At 36.1% G+C, this 17,378-nt stretch overlaps 1 pseudogene; it reads right to left on the bottom strand.

The window, feature by feature from the left end:
• Positions 1–16,542: 16,542 nt before the first annotated feature.
• Positions 16,543–17,164, bottom strand: LOC100994089 (U6 snRNA-associated Sm-like protein LSm5; annotated as a pseudogene).
• Between the last annotated feature and the right edge of the window lie 214 nt (positions 17,165–17,378).

Below are 17,378 nucleotides of genomic sequence, written 5' to 3'. Positions count from 1 at the left end.
GTAATTCCTGAGAGGATAAACAATGAAGTGAGTTCTACGATCACCCGAGCTTTTTGCCTGGAGGTAATTTCTGGACCATAGCACAAGCAAGGATAATATTAACAGAGTGGAGGGGAAAAAGATTCAAGTTCAGGGAGACCACGAGGGTTAGAAATTGTGGACCAGAGGATGGGTTAGGCATAGAAAGGGTTACATACTGAAAGAACTACAGAAATATGCATAGGGTTTTCCTTAAGTCTTTGGCTGAATGCCAATTTACAAACACATAAAGTGACATTCCAGGAGGCCAGAGAAGAACTACTGCTGGGAAAGAACAAATATCAAGAATCTGTAAACTAAACAATTCACTGAGTTCACACAGGGCTGGGAATTGTTTGAGTTTCCACCAGCCAGAGTGAAGAGACCTCATTGAACATACGAACATTCATAAGAAATCCCTTGGGTCACACCTTAATAGTGAGACTAAACTGCCCTAGAATAAAAGCTATACCAGGACCACCTTCAAAAAGCTTAAAAACATGGCCTGTAATAATCAAGACTGTCATGAAAAGATCCTATACATTTTAAATAAATTTTTTTAAATCCCTCAAAAATGTAAAAATTTAAATATTTGTCATCCAATCAAAAATTACCAAACATGTAAGGAAGCAGAAAATTTAACCACTATACAGGAAAAAATCAATCAATATAAACAGATCCAAGAAAGACAGTGATGAAAGAATTTACGAAGAATAATTCTAAACAAGCTTTTATAAATATAAATAGGGTATTTTTAAGAATATAAAGAAAAACATAAGTCTAGTAAACAGGGAAATAGAATATATAAAAATAATCAAAGGAAACTGTTGGAGATAAAAAATACAATATCTGAAATAAGAATTTCATGGGGTATGATTAACAGCACATTAAACACTTCAGGAAAAATGAGCAACGACAATATATAACAACAGAAACTATGCATACTGGAGTACAGACAATTCTAAGAAATGCCAAATACATATATATTTATATATTATATAAACACTCACAAAGTGATAGAAGAGAGACAGGAAAGAAAGTGAAAAAAAAAAGTTGAAGATATAATGGCTGAAAATGTTTCCAAATTTGGTAAAATTTTAAATTCACGTATACAAGAAACTCAATTTATCCCAAGCAGGAAGAACTCAAAGTCAATCACAGCAAGTCAAATTTCTGAAAAATAGTGATAAAAAATTCTAAAAACCAGACAGAACTAAAGGATTCAATATTTTAAAAAGAATAAATCTAAGTATTGTCATAAATTTTGTGTCAGAAACGATTTAACACAAAAAACAATGTAATGATATCCTACGGTGCTGAAAGAAAAGAATGTCTATCTAGAATTCTAAATCCACTTTTAAAGAAACAGTCTTTAAAAAACAAAAGGCAAAATAAATACATTTTTCAAAAGTGGGAGTGAAAAGAATTTATCAGCCACAAACATGCACTCAAGCAAGTAGTTAAGGGCATTCTTTTGGCAAAAGGAAAATGATCACAATGAAAACTTGGTTCTACTCAAAGGAGTGAATAAAGCTTAAAATAGTAGGTATGTAGGAAAACATTTTTTAAATCTGTTTTAATTTCTCTAAATAGTAATTGAGAGTATAAAGCAAAAATAATTCAATGTATTATGGGGTTTAAACATGTAGAAATATAATTCAACACATCTGTTCCAACCACTGATAGATCAAGTAGGCAAAATACAAATAAGGACATAGAAAATCTGAACACTATCAACCACTCTAATCTAATTAATATTTATAGACCACCTTACCCAAGAATGACAAAACATATATCTTTTTGTTATATATCTGTGATATATATGTATCTATATGTTTATATATTTATATATATACACACCCATAAAAGAATAAATCTAAGTATTATCATAGATTTTTTGTCAGAAATAATTCAACACATCAAAATGAAATTAAAAATCAATAATCGAAATATACCCAAAAAATTCTCAATATTTAGAAATTAACACATTTTACCAACTAATGTGTAAAAAAGGAAAAAAAGATGAGAAATTTAGAAAATATTTTGAACTGAATCAAAATTCTTTGAAAAGGTCAAAATTTGGGGGGGATGCAGCTAAAATAGTGTGTAAAGGGAAATCTGTGAATTAAATCTTTTTATTAGAAAAGAAGATGTGAAATCAGTGGCCTAAACTCCTACCTTAAGAAGTCAGAAAATGAAGAGCAAATTAAATAGAAAGGAATCAGAAATAAGGAAATAATCAAGTGTAAACCAGTAAAATATATAACTGAAAATAGAGAAAAATCAATGAAACCAAAGTTGGTTCAATAAAAAGATGAATAAAATTTATAAACTACAACATAGACTTATCTAGAAAAAAGAGAGAAACAAATTGCCAATATTAGAGAAAAAGCGACATTATGGCAGAGATTTTAAGCATAAGAAAATAACTTTATGAAAAACTATATTCCAACTAATTTGAATATATACATGACATAGTCAAATTCCTTAAAATATTCATATTACAATAACTGACCCAAGGAGAAAGAGAAAAGCTGCATAGAATATCAACTTAACAAAACTGAATTCCATAATCAAAAGTTTTTCATTCCACTTCTGCACATATGGAGTAGAAGTAGTACTTTTTTCTACTATTCCCAATAAGTGCAACTAAACAGTCAGGACATTTATATATAAAATTAGCATACGATGACTCTGAAAGATGGAGAGAAGAAAGCTGACAAGTTAGAGACCTCTCGTCTTGAAAAAGATTATGCTCATGAGTTTTGGGAATTTTTTTTATCCTCTTATATCCCAAACTTAGTGTTGAAGAAGGCAGCAAGTCAAAAACACCAGCAGGAGCTGATCAACAAGAAATTTCAACAAAAGTCAGTTCATGTAACCAAAGAGCAGGAAAGGGACAACCTAGAAATACAGAACATTTTTAGACAATATCTACTCTACTCCACCTAAGTACCGTAGAAGAAAAACCCCTACAAATTCATGCTCACTAACACAGGTCAAATAAACAATCTAGATTCCTATCATTGCCAGGCTGGAAGGAATCACCTCAACTTACCTGTCAGAGTGATGTCAAAGAAGGCCAAGGAGAAACCTGGATTTTTATATTCGTGAGGTCACAGTGAGGTCTACTCTCACAGTGTCTGTGAAGACCACACAGGGAGCCTAGACTTCCACACCCACTAGGTGATAACAAAGTACTCTTTTCATTCACCTCCGGGTTAGCGTCAGAAACCTAGTAGAAAGTCGGGACATTCACCGTCACTCAGTGTTAATGAGGTCATCTCCCCTGTGGCCTCATGGAGGCTGAATGGGGAAAAGTGGCAAAGTCCTCCTATTCTTCTCAGGCGGAGTGGTATTAGCAAGGCATAGTGGGGAGTCAGTACTCCTGCCCTAGGTGCCAACTGAGGCCATTTGGGGAAACTGGAATTTCATCTTCCCCTAAAAATAAGTGGGCATTATTTCCTAATTCCCTACCCTTACAAGAGTGGAATCAGAGGAGGACAGCTAAAACAGAAAATTTATTAAGATAGTCTCATAACATAACACCAAAAATGTCCAGGTTTCAGTGAATAATCATGCATCATACTAAGACCCAGAAAAGTATCAACCTGCATGAAAACAGACAATCGATAGATGACAGAAATATTAAAATTCTCTGACAAGGATTTTTAAACAGTGATAATAAAAATCCTTTAATGAGCAATTACAAACGTGATAAAAACAAACTTTTTAAAAAAGACAGAAAAGAAAGAGAAAGTCTCAATAGATAAATAGAAGCTATTAAAAAATCAAAAGGAAATTTTAGAGCTGAAAAATACAGTAACAAAAATTAAAACTAACTAGATGGCCTCAACAGCAGAATGGAGAAAACAGAAGAAAGAATCAGTGAACTTGAAGATAGAACAAAATAAATGACCCACTCCAAACAACAAAAAGAAAATTGACTGTCGAAAAATAAACAGAGCCTCAGGGCCCTGTGAGACCATAACAAAAGATCTAACATCCATGTCATTGGAATTTTGGAAGAGAAAGAAGGTAAGGCTAGAAGAATATTAAAATAAATAATGGCTAACAAATTTCCAAAAATGTAAATGACAGAAATTCACAGATTTAAGATTCTGACTGAATCTCAAACGGAAAAAAACCCAGAGAACTCCTCCTAGAGACATATCATAATAAAAAATTCTAAATAACTAAATACAAAGAAAAAAATCTAGAGAGAAAAATTATACATTACCTAAAGGGAAAAAATACATTATCAATTGATTTGTGACAATTCAAATGACAGCAGATTTATCGTCAGACACTACAGTGAACAACATTTTTCAAGAGCAGAAAGAAAAAAGTTATCAATACAAAATTCCATCCAGTGAAAATACCCTTTAAAAATTAGATGGGGAATCAAAATCAGATAAAGAGAAATTGTTGCCAGCAGACCTACCCTGAAAGAATGGCTAAAGGAAGTTCTTGAAATATAATGGAAATAATAAAAGACAGAATCTGAGAACATCAGGAAGGAAGAACAACAGAACGAGTAAGAATATAAGTAAATACAACAGACTTAACTTCTTGAGTTTTCTAAATTGTGTTTCAAGGTTGAAGCAAACATTAGAACACTGAAGTAGCTCTTAATTTATATAGAGTAAATTTTTAAGATAATTGTATCATAATAAGAGGAAGGTTAAAGGCCATAAATGGAGATTAGTGGTTCTCATGGCTTAGAGTTGAAAGAGGGAAGAGGATGGGGCGACTATAAAAGGATAGTATGAGGGAGATTTTTGTGATGATGGAATAGCCCTATATATTAACAGCATAAAAACTGCACAGAACTATATACACATTTTGTGGCAATACCAGTTTCCTGGCATTGTTATTGTATTGTAGTTAGGTAAGATATAATCAATAAGGAAAACTGCTGAAGACTATGCAGAACCTCTCTGGACTATCTTTGCAATTCCTTGTGAATATATAATTATTTCAAAATAAAAGGCTTTTTTTTTTAATTTTAAACTTTCCACAAATAAAACTCTAGTTCCAATTGTCTTTATGGTGAATTCTACCACATGTTTAAAATAAAGAAATAGGGGCATGTTTGGATGACAAAATAGGTGGAGGCAAGACGACTGATTAGAAAGCTAGGGTCCACGGCACTCACAGAGAGGAAAGAAAAGGGATGAGTGAATTCAGTACCTTCAACTGAGGTATCCAGGTTCTTGCATAAATAGGCAAGCAGCTGGACCCATGGAGAACAAAGAGAAGCAGGGAGAGGCAGCGGCCTACCCAGGAGTGGCACGGAACCAAGGGAACTCCCACCCTCAGCCAGGGGAGGTGGTAAGTGATTGTGCAACCGCGCCCAGGAAGCCACACTTCCCCTATGGATCTTTGCAATCTGTGAATCAGGAGATCCCCTTGTGAGCCCAGGCCACCAGGGCCTTGGGTCCAATACACAGAGCTGTATGGAGTCTTGGCAGAGCAGCCACTCAGGCATGCAGAGACCTAGGAGTTTTACATACTTTGACCCCCAGGTCCCTGCCAAGGTGGAAAATCCATCAAACAGAAAACACCACCACCACCAACAACAACAACAAAAAAAACCACACAAAAACCCCATTCAAAGGTCAGCAACCTGAAAGATTGAAGGTAGATAAGCCCATAAAGATGAGAAATAATCAATGAAAAAAAAAGCTGAAAACTCAAAGAGCCAGAATGCCTTTTCTCCTCCAAATGGCCACAACACTTTTCCACCAAAGGCACAGAACTGGGCTGAGGCTGAAATGGTTGTATGGACAGAAAGAGGCTTCAGAAGATGGGTAATAACAAACTTCACTGAGCTAAAGGAGCATGTTGTAACCCAATGCAAAGAAGCTAAGAATCATGATAAAACAATACAGGACCTTATAGTCAGAAAAGCCAGTTTAGAAAGGAACATAACTGAGCTGATGAAGCTGAAAAACACAACACAAGAACTTCACAATGCAGTCACAACTATCAATAACAGAATAGACCAAGTGGAGGAAAGAACTTCAGAGCTTGAAGACTATCTTTCTGAAATAAGACAGGCAGATAAGAATAGAGAAAAAAGAATGAAAAGGAATGAACAAACCCTCTGGGAATTATGGGTTATGTAAAGAGACCGAACCCATGACAGATTAGGGTACCTGAAACAAACAGGGAAAATGGAACCGAGTTGGAACACATACCTCAGGATATCATTCAGGAGAACTTCCCCAACCTAGTACAACAGGCCAACATTCAAATTCAGGAAATGCAGGGAACCCCAGAAAGATACTCCATGAGAAGATCAACCCCAAGACAAATAATTATCAGATTCTCCAAATTGTAATAGACGAAAAAACATTAAGGGCAGTCAGAGACAGAGGCCAGGTCACCTACAAAGGGAAACCCATCAGACTAACAGTGGACCTCTCAGTGGAAACCCTATAAGCCAGAGGAATTAGGGAGCCAATATTCAACATTCTTAAAGAAAATAGTTTCCAACCCAGAATTTTAATCCAGCCAAACTAAGCTTCATAAGCAAAAGATAAATAAGATCCTTTTCAGACAAGCAAATGCTGAGGGAATACATTACCATCAGGCCTGTCTTTCAAGAGCTCCTGAAGAAAGCACTAAATATGGAAAGGAAAGACTGTTACCAGCCACTAGAAAAACACACTGAAATACAGAGACCAGTAACACTATGAAGCAGCCACACAAACAAGTCTGCATAATAATCAGCTAGCATCATAATGGCAGGATTAAAGTCATACATAACAATACTAATCTTAAATATAAATGGGCTAAATGCCCGCAGTTAAAAGACACAGAATAGCAATCTGGATAAAGAGCTAAGACTCATCAGTATGCTGTCTTCAAGAGACCCATCTCATCTGCAAAGACACGCACAGGCTCAAAATAAAGGAATGGAGAAAAATTTACAAAACAAATGGAAAACAGAAAAAAGCAGGGGTTGCAGTCCTGGTTTCTGAAAAAACAGACTTTAAACCAACAAAGGTTAAAAAAAAAAAAAAAAGACAAAGAAGGGCATTACATAATAGTAAAGTGTTCAATTCAACAAGAGGGAACTATCCTAAATATACATGAACCCAATAGAGGAGCACCCGGATTCATAAAGCAAGTTCTTAGAGACCTACAAAGAGACCTAGACTTCCACATAGTAATAGTGGGAGACTTTAACACCCCACTGACAACATTAGACAGATCACCAAGACAAAATTAACAAAGTACCTAAATTCAGCTCTGGATCAAGTGGATCTGATAGATATCTACAGAACCCTACACCCAAAAACAACAGAATATGCATTCTTCTCATCGCTGCATGGCATTTACTCTAAAATTGATCACATAAGCCAAAGTAAAACATGCCTCAGCAAATGCAAAAGAACTGAAATAATAACAAATAGTCTCTCAGACCATAGCATAATCAAATTAGAACTCAAGATTAAGAAATCCACTCAAAATCACACATCTACATGGAAGTTGAACAACCTACTCCTGAATGATTCTTGGCTAAATAATAAAATTAAGGCAGACATCAAGAAGTTCTTTGAAACTAATGAGAACAAAGAGACGATGTACCCGAATCTCTGAAAAGCAGCTAAATCAGTGTTAAGAGGAAAATTTATAGCACTAAATGTCCACATTAAAAAGCTAGAAAGATGTCAAGTTGACAACCTATCATTTCAACTGAAAGAACTAGAGAATCAAGACCAAACAAACCCTAAAGCTAGCAGAAGACAAGAAGTAACCAAGATCAGAGCCAAACTGAAGGAGATAGAAACACAAAAAACCCTTCAAAAGATCAGTGAATTCAGGAGCTGGTTTTTTGAAAATAATAATAATAATAAAATAGACCACTAGCCAGACTAATAAATGAGAAAAGAGAAAAGAATCAAATAAGCACAATCAGAAATAAGGGGAATATCACCACTGACCCCACAGAAATACAAACAATCATCAGAGAATACTATAAACACCTCTATGCACATAAACTAGAAAATCTAGAAGAAATGGATAAATTCCTGGACACTCACACCCTCTAAAGACTGAACCAGGAAGAAATTGAATCCCTGAAGAGACCAATAACATGTTCTGATATTGAGGCAGTAGTAAATAGCCTACTAACCAAAAAAAAGCTCAGGACCAGACAGACTCACAGTGGAATTCTACCAGAGGTACAAAGAAGAGCTGGTACCATTTCTACTGAAACTATTCCAAAAAATCGAAAAGGAGGCACTCCCCCTAACTTATTCTATGAGGCCAGCATCATCCCAATGCCAAAACCTGGCAGAGGTACAACAAAAAAAGAAAACTTCAGCTCAATAACCTTGATAAACATTGATGCAAAAATTGTCAATAGCATACTGGCAAACTGAATCCACAGCATATCAAAAAGCTTATACATCATGATCAAGTTGACCTCATCCCTGGGATGCAAGGTTAGTTCAACATATACAAATCAATAAATGTAATTCATCACATAAATAGAGCTAAAGATAAAAACCATATGATTATTTCAATAGATGCAGAAAAGGCCATCAATAAAATTGAGCATCCCTTTATGTTTAAAACTCTCAATAAACTAGGTATTGAAGGAACATATATCAAAAAAATAAGATCCATTATTGACAAGCTCATAGCCAGTATCATACTGAATGGGCAATAGCTGGAAGCATTCCCCTTGAAAATCGACATAAGACAAGGATGCCCTCTCTCATCACTTCTATTCAACATAGTATTGAAAGTTCTGGCCAGGGAAGAGAAAAGATAAAGAGAAAAGATAAAGTGTGTTCAAATAGGAAATAAGGAAGTCAGATTATCTTTGTTTGCAGATGACATGACCCTGTATCTAGAAAACCCCAAAAGCTTCTTAAGCTGATAAGTAACTTAAGCGAAGTCTCAGGATATAAAATCTATGTGCAAAAATTACTAGCATTTCTATACACCAACAACAAGCAGGCAGAGAGCAAAATCATGAATGAACTCCCATGCACAATTGCTACAAAAAGAATAAAATACCTAGGAATACAGCTAACAAAGGAAGTGAAGGACCTCTTCAAGAACTACAAACCACTGCTCAAAGAAATCAGAGGAAACAAACAAATGGGAAAACATTCCATGCTCACGGAAATGAAGAATCAATAGCATTAAAATGGCCATATTGCCCAAAGTAACTTATAGATTTAATGCTATTCCCATTAAATTGCCACTGACATTCTTCACAGATTTAGAAAATACGGTTTTAAAATTCATATGGAACCAAAAAAGAGCCCAAATAGCTAAGACAATCCTAAGCAAGAAGAACAAAGCTGGGGGCATCATGCTATCCAACTTCAAACTATACTATAAGGCTATAGTACCCAAAACACTGGTACTGGTATAAGAACAGACACATAGACCAATGGAACAGAATAGAGAAATCAGAAACGAGACCACCCACCTACAACCATCTGATCTTCTACAAACCTGACAAAAACAAGCAATGGGGAAAGGATTCCCTATTTAATAAACGGTGCTAGAGAACTGGTTAGCCATATGCAAAAAATTGAATTTGGACCCCTTCCTTACACCATATATAAAAATTAAGTCAAGATGGATTAAAGACTTAGATATAAAACTTAAAACTATAAAAACCCTAGAAGAAAATCTAGGCAGTACCACTCAGGACAACCATGGGCAAAGATTTCATGATGAAAACACCAAAAACAATTGCAATGAAAGCCAAAATTGACAAATGGGATATAATTAAACTAAAGAGCTCCTCCATAGCAAAAGAAACTATCATCAGAGTGAACAGGCAACCTACAGAATGGGAGAAAATTTTTGCAGTTTATCCATCTGACAAATGTCTAGTATCCAGCATCTATAAGGAACTTAAACAAGTTTACAAGAAAAAAAAAAAAACACTAAAAAGTGAGCAAAGAACATGAACAGACACATTTCAAAAGAAGACATACATGCAGCCAACAATCCTTTGGAAAAAAAAATCAGTGACACTGATTATTAGAGAAATGCAAGTCAAAACCACAATGAGATACCATCTCATACCAATCAGAATGGCTATTTTGAAAAAGTCAAAAAGTAACAGATGCTGGTGAGTTTGTGGAGAAAAAGGAATAGTTAAACACTGTTGGTGTGAGTGTAAATTAGTTCAACCATTGTGGAAGACAGTGTGGCAATTCCTCAAGACCTAAAGACAGAAATACCATTTGATTCAGCAGTACCATTACTGGTTATATACCCAAAGGAATATAAATCATTCTATTATAAAGACACATGCACATGTATGTTCATTGCAGCACTATTCACAATAGCAAAGACATGGAATCAACCTAAATGCCTATCAATAATAGACTGGATAAAGAAAATGTGGTACATATATACCATGAAATACTATGCAGCCACTAAAAACAATGAGACTATGTCCTTTGCAGGGCCGTAGATGGAGCTGGAGGCCTTTATCTTTAGCAAACTAACACAGGAATAGAAAACCAAATACTACATGTTCTCACTTCTAAGTGGGAACTAAATGATGAGAACACATGGACACACAGAGGGGAACAGCATAAACTGGGGCCTATTGGAGGGTGGAGGATGGGAGAAGGGAGAGGAGAGGGAAAAATAACTAAGTCGTACTAGGCTTAATACCTGGGTGATGAAATAATCAGTACAACAAACCCCCATGACACAAGTTTACCTATGTAACAAACCTCCACACATAACCCTGCACTTAAAAGTTAAAAAAATAGAAAAGAAAAAAATCAGAAAAAAAAAAATAGGTGAGTGGCAAAAACAAATTGAGATCTGTTTATACAGTGGAGTAACACTTGGCAATAACAAGGAATGAACTACCGATACAAGAAATAACGTGGATGAATCTCAAAAATGTGGTTAGCTTAAGAAGCTAAACACAAAAGACCGCATTCTATATAATTTTATTTAGAAAAGACAAAATTAATCTATAAAGACAGAAAGAATAGTGGTTGTCTAGGGTTTAGGGTGGGCCATTGACTACAAAGTGGCACAAGGAAATTTTGGAAACTGATGAAAATATTCTGTATCTTAATTGTGCTAGAAGTTACATGAGACTTTCTTCAAAAGTCTTAGAAATGTAATTTTAAATGAATGCATTTTATTCAAATTAAATATCATTAAAGATGTAAAAGTATATACGTGTAAGTGTGTGTGTATATATATATATTTGTATACTTTTCTAGATTCAAATCATGCCACCTCCAGTAACATCATAGTTAAGTTAGTCACCCGTTGTTGACACTCATTCTGGCTCCTCATGTTTTCTGCCCCATACAGACAAAAGTCATTGCTGTATAAAAATAGCTACTGGTCATTTTGCCCTGTGGTCTCTCAGATATACCAAGGTGACTTTGAGCACCTTCTTTCTGCTGAGCCTCCTTTCCCAGGTGCACTCAGTCATCATTTGCCTACCATTAACAGGGAATACTAATGAAGTGGAAAGGGGCAGGACATATGGATATCATGCAGCTCTAGATTTAAGTATTGTAGTCCCTCCTTCTCATTTGCATCCCATCCAAGTTACGTTACTCTTTGTCCTTTGCTTCTCACTGTGTTCTGACTCAATAAGCCACATAGTTTGAGGTCTTAATTTGGTCTATGAGACCTTGGATCCTGACTTCTGAAACAGTAGCATTGTTAGAAGCTATCATGGCATCATGGTAATTTCTCATCTTGACAAGACTACAGTCTAACTATACACTGTGAAATTCAAAGATGTACAATGGAATCAACCTTAAGAACTGGAATTTTTAAGACATTTGAACAAAAGAAAATACATGTAACAATGAAATAGAGAGAAAAACCCCTAAGTAAAAGTGGCCAAACAAGGAGAAATAGTGGAATTAAAAGAAAGTAATGTCACATAATAGTAGAAAAATACAGTTCACTGTGACATCAATATGTCTCTGGTATTGGTGAGACAAGGTCCCCAATCATGATGATAATCAGTGATTGTTACAGTTATAGTGCCAAATATTAATAACATGTTCATATTTTTAAATTGTATGCTCCATTCACACTTTTGTCAGTGAACACTTGGCATAATTAAAACAGCGTGGCACAGGCACATTGAGATATATATAGGTAGTAGTCCTCTTTCTTTCCATTATAAAAACTTAGCAGTTTTAATGCATGCAAGGATTAATATAACCCAGATAATTTAGCTGTAAGTTTCACTCTGAATCACCAAGAAAATGATACAAGTATTCAGAAGAACAGCTTAAATAATTATAGCAAATTCAAAACATTACCAAAATCACTGGTCTGAAATCAGTCATAGGTCCATTTCTTCTCAATGAGAATAATCGACAGAAAACAAAAATATCAATCAGGTATCAAATAAGAATTAGGTAACTACTATGGGCTCAGTAATCTAAGCACTGCATACGATGCGAAAACACCTTGAACATGAAAACTGCCTGCTCTTAGGCCCTTGCAATCCAGTCTTTCTTCTTCAACCAATCTACATAAAACAGTTTACATATATTGCAAACTGGCGCATTAATTCTCATGTAGAGCAAAAGAAAAAAATCAGGACACTTTAAAACAAACTTTGTCACCAATACTGAGAACCCCACTCCTGTCTCCAGTATCAGTCTACTTCCTGGGATCACCAAGGTAATGTAGTTATGTTAGACACGAATCTGCCTTCCTGAATCTTCTGAGCTGTATCCGCCTCTTGATGCCCATCAGAATCAAGGCCTTCATCACAGCTTGAAAAAAGAAGATGTAGACATGTAAAGACCAAGCTTCTCTCTGCATGTTTCATAAAATTTCCCTCCATGTGGGACCTTCCCATCACTAAAGCAATGTAAAAATTAGCAGCCCAGACCATTATCAAGAGGGTAATGAGAATGAACTTTGATACTTGTACTTGGAACCTAAACCAGAGATCTTGTGGGCTCTTGATAAGCCAAGTTATATATACACAGGCTGATATTCAACCAATAGATACTGGTACAGTCATCCCAGTTATTAATATGTCAAAGTACTTCCCTCAGGTGTTGATAAATAGGTACTGCGGCAGTTGTTCCCCATCAGGTCCTCCCTACACCCATATGGAGCACCCTTATTTTCCCCTGGAAGCCCTAGCCATCGCTAGATTTAATTCATTGGTACCTATGCTGCATCAATTGTTAGATATTCTGAATCTATTCCAATAGTGTGTGCCAGTTCACACACATAAAAAGATATATTTAATATAATATCCCTTGGGAGGATGGACTTTTCAGTTCACCCAGTTGCCTAGCAATAAATGGAAACATTAGTTGGGTCCCCTGCCCTCCAACTGTTTGTAGATATTTTGCTTAAGTAAACAAAGGTGACTGTACCTGGTAATTCTACTCTTAACACACAAATAGCAGTAACCTGGGGTTCTTCACATCTTTAAGCAAAGAAACTTTGGAAACACCTGATAAAGTTTATAATTGAAGAATATTTGAAACACAACTTAAGTTTTAAGCATTAAGCTCATCAGAAGAACTAGACTTAGTGATCTGGTCCAGTAAAATTCTCGTTTAGAACCTATTAGGAATATTCTGCACTGAAAATCCTTGGGGGCCTCTATCAGTTCTATTATCTATTAGGGGAAGAAATACCAAGATGTGCAAAGTGGTTAGGAGTTGTTCCTAGTCAATGTCTTAGGAAAATGAATGCAGCTGTCATACATATATTAAAATGCTCCTTTTTCCCCATGGCAAGGTGGATAGGCAAATCATATCACAAGTTCTTATCCAGGAACTTTGCACCACAATCTAAACATGTCTCTTTCCTCTACCATGTTCAAGTTTCACTTCACTGCTAGGTTGCCCGCTCTGCTTTCCTTTGATTGTAGTGACATCTAATGTCAGAGTCAGAGAGCAGCTCAGCTCAGCTCCTGTTGAGTTTCCAAATTGACTCTTCAGGTTGTAAACCCACCTCCTGGGCAGACAGACAGCTCACTAGGATAATTTGTTGGGCCAAGAAAAACATGAACAAAACTGAATTAAACTCGTTTAAATTGAAATGGAATTAGTACTTGAATCATGAATTTTCAAAACTGGCTCCTTCTCCTCTTGAGAGAAGTCTACCCTCTAAAAAATCATGTTTTGGGAAAATACCTAATACATCAGTCCATCTTATTGCTAAGAGAGTTTTCTCACTAGTTCTTGGGCTTAGTGGGCTCCCTTGAATAATAGTTATATAATAAATAAGAGAAGCTAATATTTATTGGGAACTCATCGACTATCATTTTTAAAATACTCATTTATTTTCTCTTCCAAAAAAGGGAGCAACTTGACCTTTGTATTTGCTGTCTTATCTTCATTAACTACCAAAGAGCCTGCTCTAGGGTAGGCCCACATGTTTGGGAAGGTACTGCCTGCTTTCTGTCACTTTTCATGTTCTCTCACATTTCATCATTACAACACTTCTGTGCGATAAACATTATCATCATTTCTATTTGCATTAGTAATTTGTCTGTGGTCATGGTGGCTACTGAGCAGGATTGGAACCCAGACATCCTAGCCCCAGAATCGAAGGACCACTGGAGGCTGGATGCTCAGGGCAAATGGCCCCATGATCACTTCTCCTCATATAATTAACAAGTCATGACAATTGTTAAGGCAATGACAACAATGTTAGAGGAAGCATCACAAAAGGTGGGATTGAAATCAGTGGTCACACTGTGAAGTAACGTGTGAAAAGAAAATTCTCTTCTCGTGTTCATGCTTGACTAGAGAATCAATTCCTTGTCGTGATCCCCTATGGGCCCACTCCTCCAGATGCCAGAACCTGTCTACTCTCCTTCTCTAGGACTCCCACTCTTAACTACTATGCATACTGCCTTCCATAGTGGAAAGAACACAAAATTTGGGTTCAAATGATCTAAGTTTAAGACCAGGCTCTGCTACTTACTGTGAGTTTGGACAACTCACTCAACCTATGTTAGGTTCAATTTAAAGTGGAGTAAATTGTAGCATTCTATACAAGATGCCAAACTCAGCCCACATTCTTCTATTTTGAATATAGTAAGGAGACAATTATACCCACTTGGAAATGACAGATAGATGTACTTAGTCAAACTGAAAATTCAAGAAATCTCTCTAAGACAGCACAGACAAGATGTGAGGACTGACATGCCCATAATCTAATACGTATAAAAGACAGCCTGCAGGGCTTGAGGGAAGGGACAGCACCTGCCTCCAACAGGTTTGCAGTGGGGCCTGAAAATAAAGCTAAGTCATGCAATGATTTGTGGGAGAAATTGTTCATTCTGCTGGCATTTCCAGGAAGTACAATAAAACCTGGAGTCTTCGTGCAGTGCGGAGCTACAAAGGCAACCACAGTGTAAACCTGACAAAGGTGCTGGCTTAGGAAATGAGGTCACTCTGGAGGTTTAATAGCTGGCTAAACCCCTTACAGAAGCATCTTATCATACAGATATAAAAACAAGATCTGTAGTCATAAACAAAACAATTTGAAGCTAGAAAAGAGGTTTCAAACTGAAAAGTGTGATTGCTAACTTTTTTACTGTAATGGGAACAATAAAGAATAAACTGACTACTACAAGGATCAAATCGGTTTAAAAAAATGAGAAATTCAGGCCTCTGTGGAGGCAGGCTAAAGAGATGCAAATTATAAAGGACACATAGATAATAATGTCAGATTTCCAATACAGATGGTCTTACTATGGTTTGACTTATAATTTTAACTTTATAATGGTGCAAAAGCCATATGCATTTAGTGGAAATCATACTTTAAATTTTGAATTTTGATCTTTTTCCAGGGTAGTAATATGTAGTAGCAGACTCTCTTGTGCTGGGCAGAGGCAGCAAGCCCCAGCTCCCAGTCAGCCATGAGATCTGGAGGGTAAATCAATACTCTACAGTACAGTGTGTTGCCAAACGATTTTACCCAGTTGAAGGCTAATGTAAGCGTTCTGAACACATTTAAGGTAGGCTAGGCTAAGCTACAATGTTCAGTAGTTTAGGTATATTAAATGCATTTTCAACTCGCAATATCTTCAACTTATAATGTGTTTATCAAGATGTAACTCCACCGTAAGTCAAGGAACATCTGAAATCTGGAAAACAAGTTTTACAGAAATAAAGAGTTGATCATAATGAAAATCAATAACCAGCTAGATGATAAGAAGAAACACTTCTAGAAACTGAACACAGCCTTGGGTGTTTATAATTAGACATATTTATTGAGTCTTAGGCAAAATTAAGAAGTAGCAATTTATATTTTATAATATCTTGATGAAATTTTTTAACCAAAACACTTCTATTTTAGTCTTCAAAGAAACTCTTTTCTTTTTTTTCCAAGATAATCATGATTAACTTACAAAAATGGGTATACATCTTCAAAACACTTCCCTTAATAGGAAACTTAGCCTTACAGGATCTAAACACTAAAAGGCAAAAAAAAAATCTATTTTCTTTTCATTACAAGACAAAACAGAATCCAGCATAAGTTAAGGGAACACACTCATACCTCAGGTCCTCCTCCTCCATGAACCAACATTATTATATTATTTCCATTTAGTGAAATCTGATCTAATTTAGTATTCTTTCTTCTGGTGGGATTTCAAACTCAGTGATATCTTGCAGTACCATATTGACAAAGTTATCAAATCCTAGAAGAGTACCAACAATTTCCTTATCACTTTTCATCACAGTGAGAATTTTTGATTCTTAGATTTGTCTACAAGCTCTAGCAGTAGCAGCTGTAAGGAGCTGGTACTAGTGTTAGCCGCCATAACTGTGATGGAAATGGCCTTGATTAACTTTTTTTTTTTGAGACAGAGTCTTGCTCTGTTGCCCAGGTTGGAGTACAGTGGTGCCATCTTGGCTCACTGCAACCTCCGTCTCCCAGGTTCTAACGATTCTCCTGCCTCAGCCTCCTGAGTAGCTTGGATTAAAGGTGTGCAACACCATGCCCAGCTAATTTTTGTATTTTTAATAGAGACTGGGTTTTGCCATGTTGGCCAGGCTAGTCTCGAACTCCTGACCTCAGGTGATTCGCCCGCTTCAGCCTCCCAAAGTGCTGGGATTACAGGCATGAGCCCACCACGCCCGGCCTTGATTAACATTTTTAATTTTAATAACAAGCAAATAATTCTACATGCTTCTAGACAAGAAAAAAAGATAGGTCACACAATAACGACAGATGGTCCTCAAACCTTTCTTCGATACCAAATAGAAGATGGTGTACACTAAACAGTCAGAACCCTCAACAGCTATATCTAAAATGTACTGAACTATGAATAATCCAACATTCAAGCAAGCTCTCATTCCCATGAGATGAACAAAAAGGCATTTTAG

Source organism: Pan paniscus, chromosome 6, assembly GCF_029289425.2.
Source record: "Pan paniscus chromosome 6, NHGRI_mPanPan1-v2.0_pri, whole genome shotgun sequence".
Taxonomy (NCBI): Eukaryota; Metazoa; Chordata; class Mammalia; order Primates; family Hominidae; genus Pan; species Pan paniscus.
This window is presented reverse-complemented; position numbering and strand designations above follow the sequence as displayed.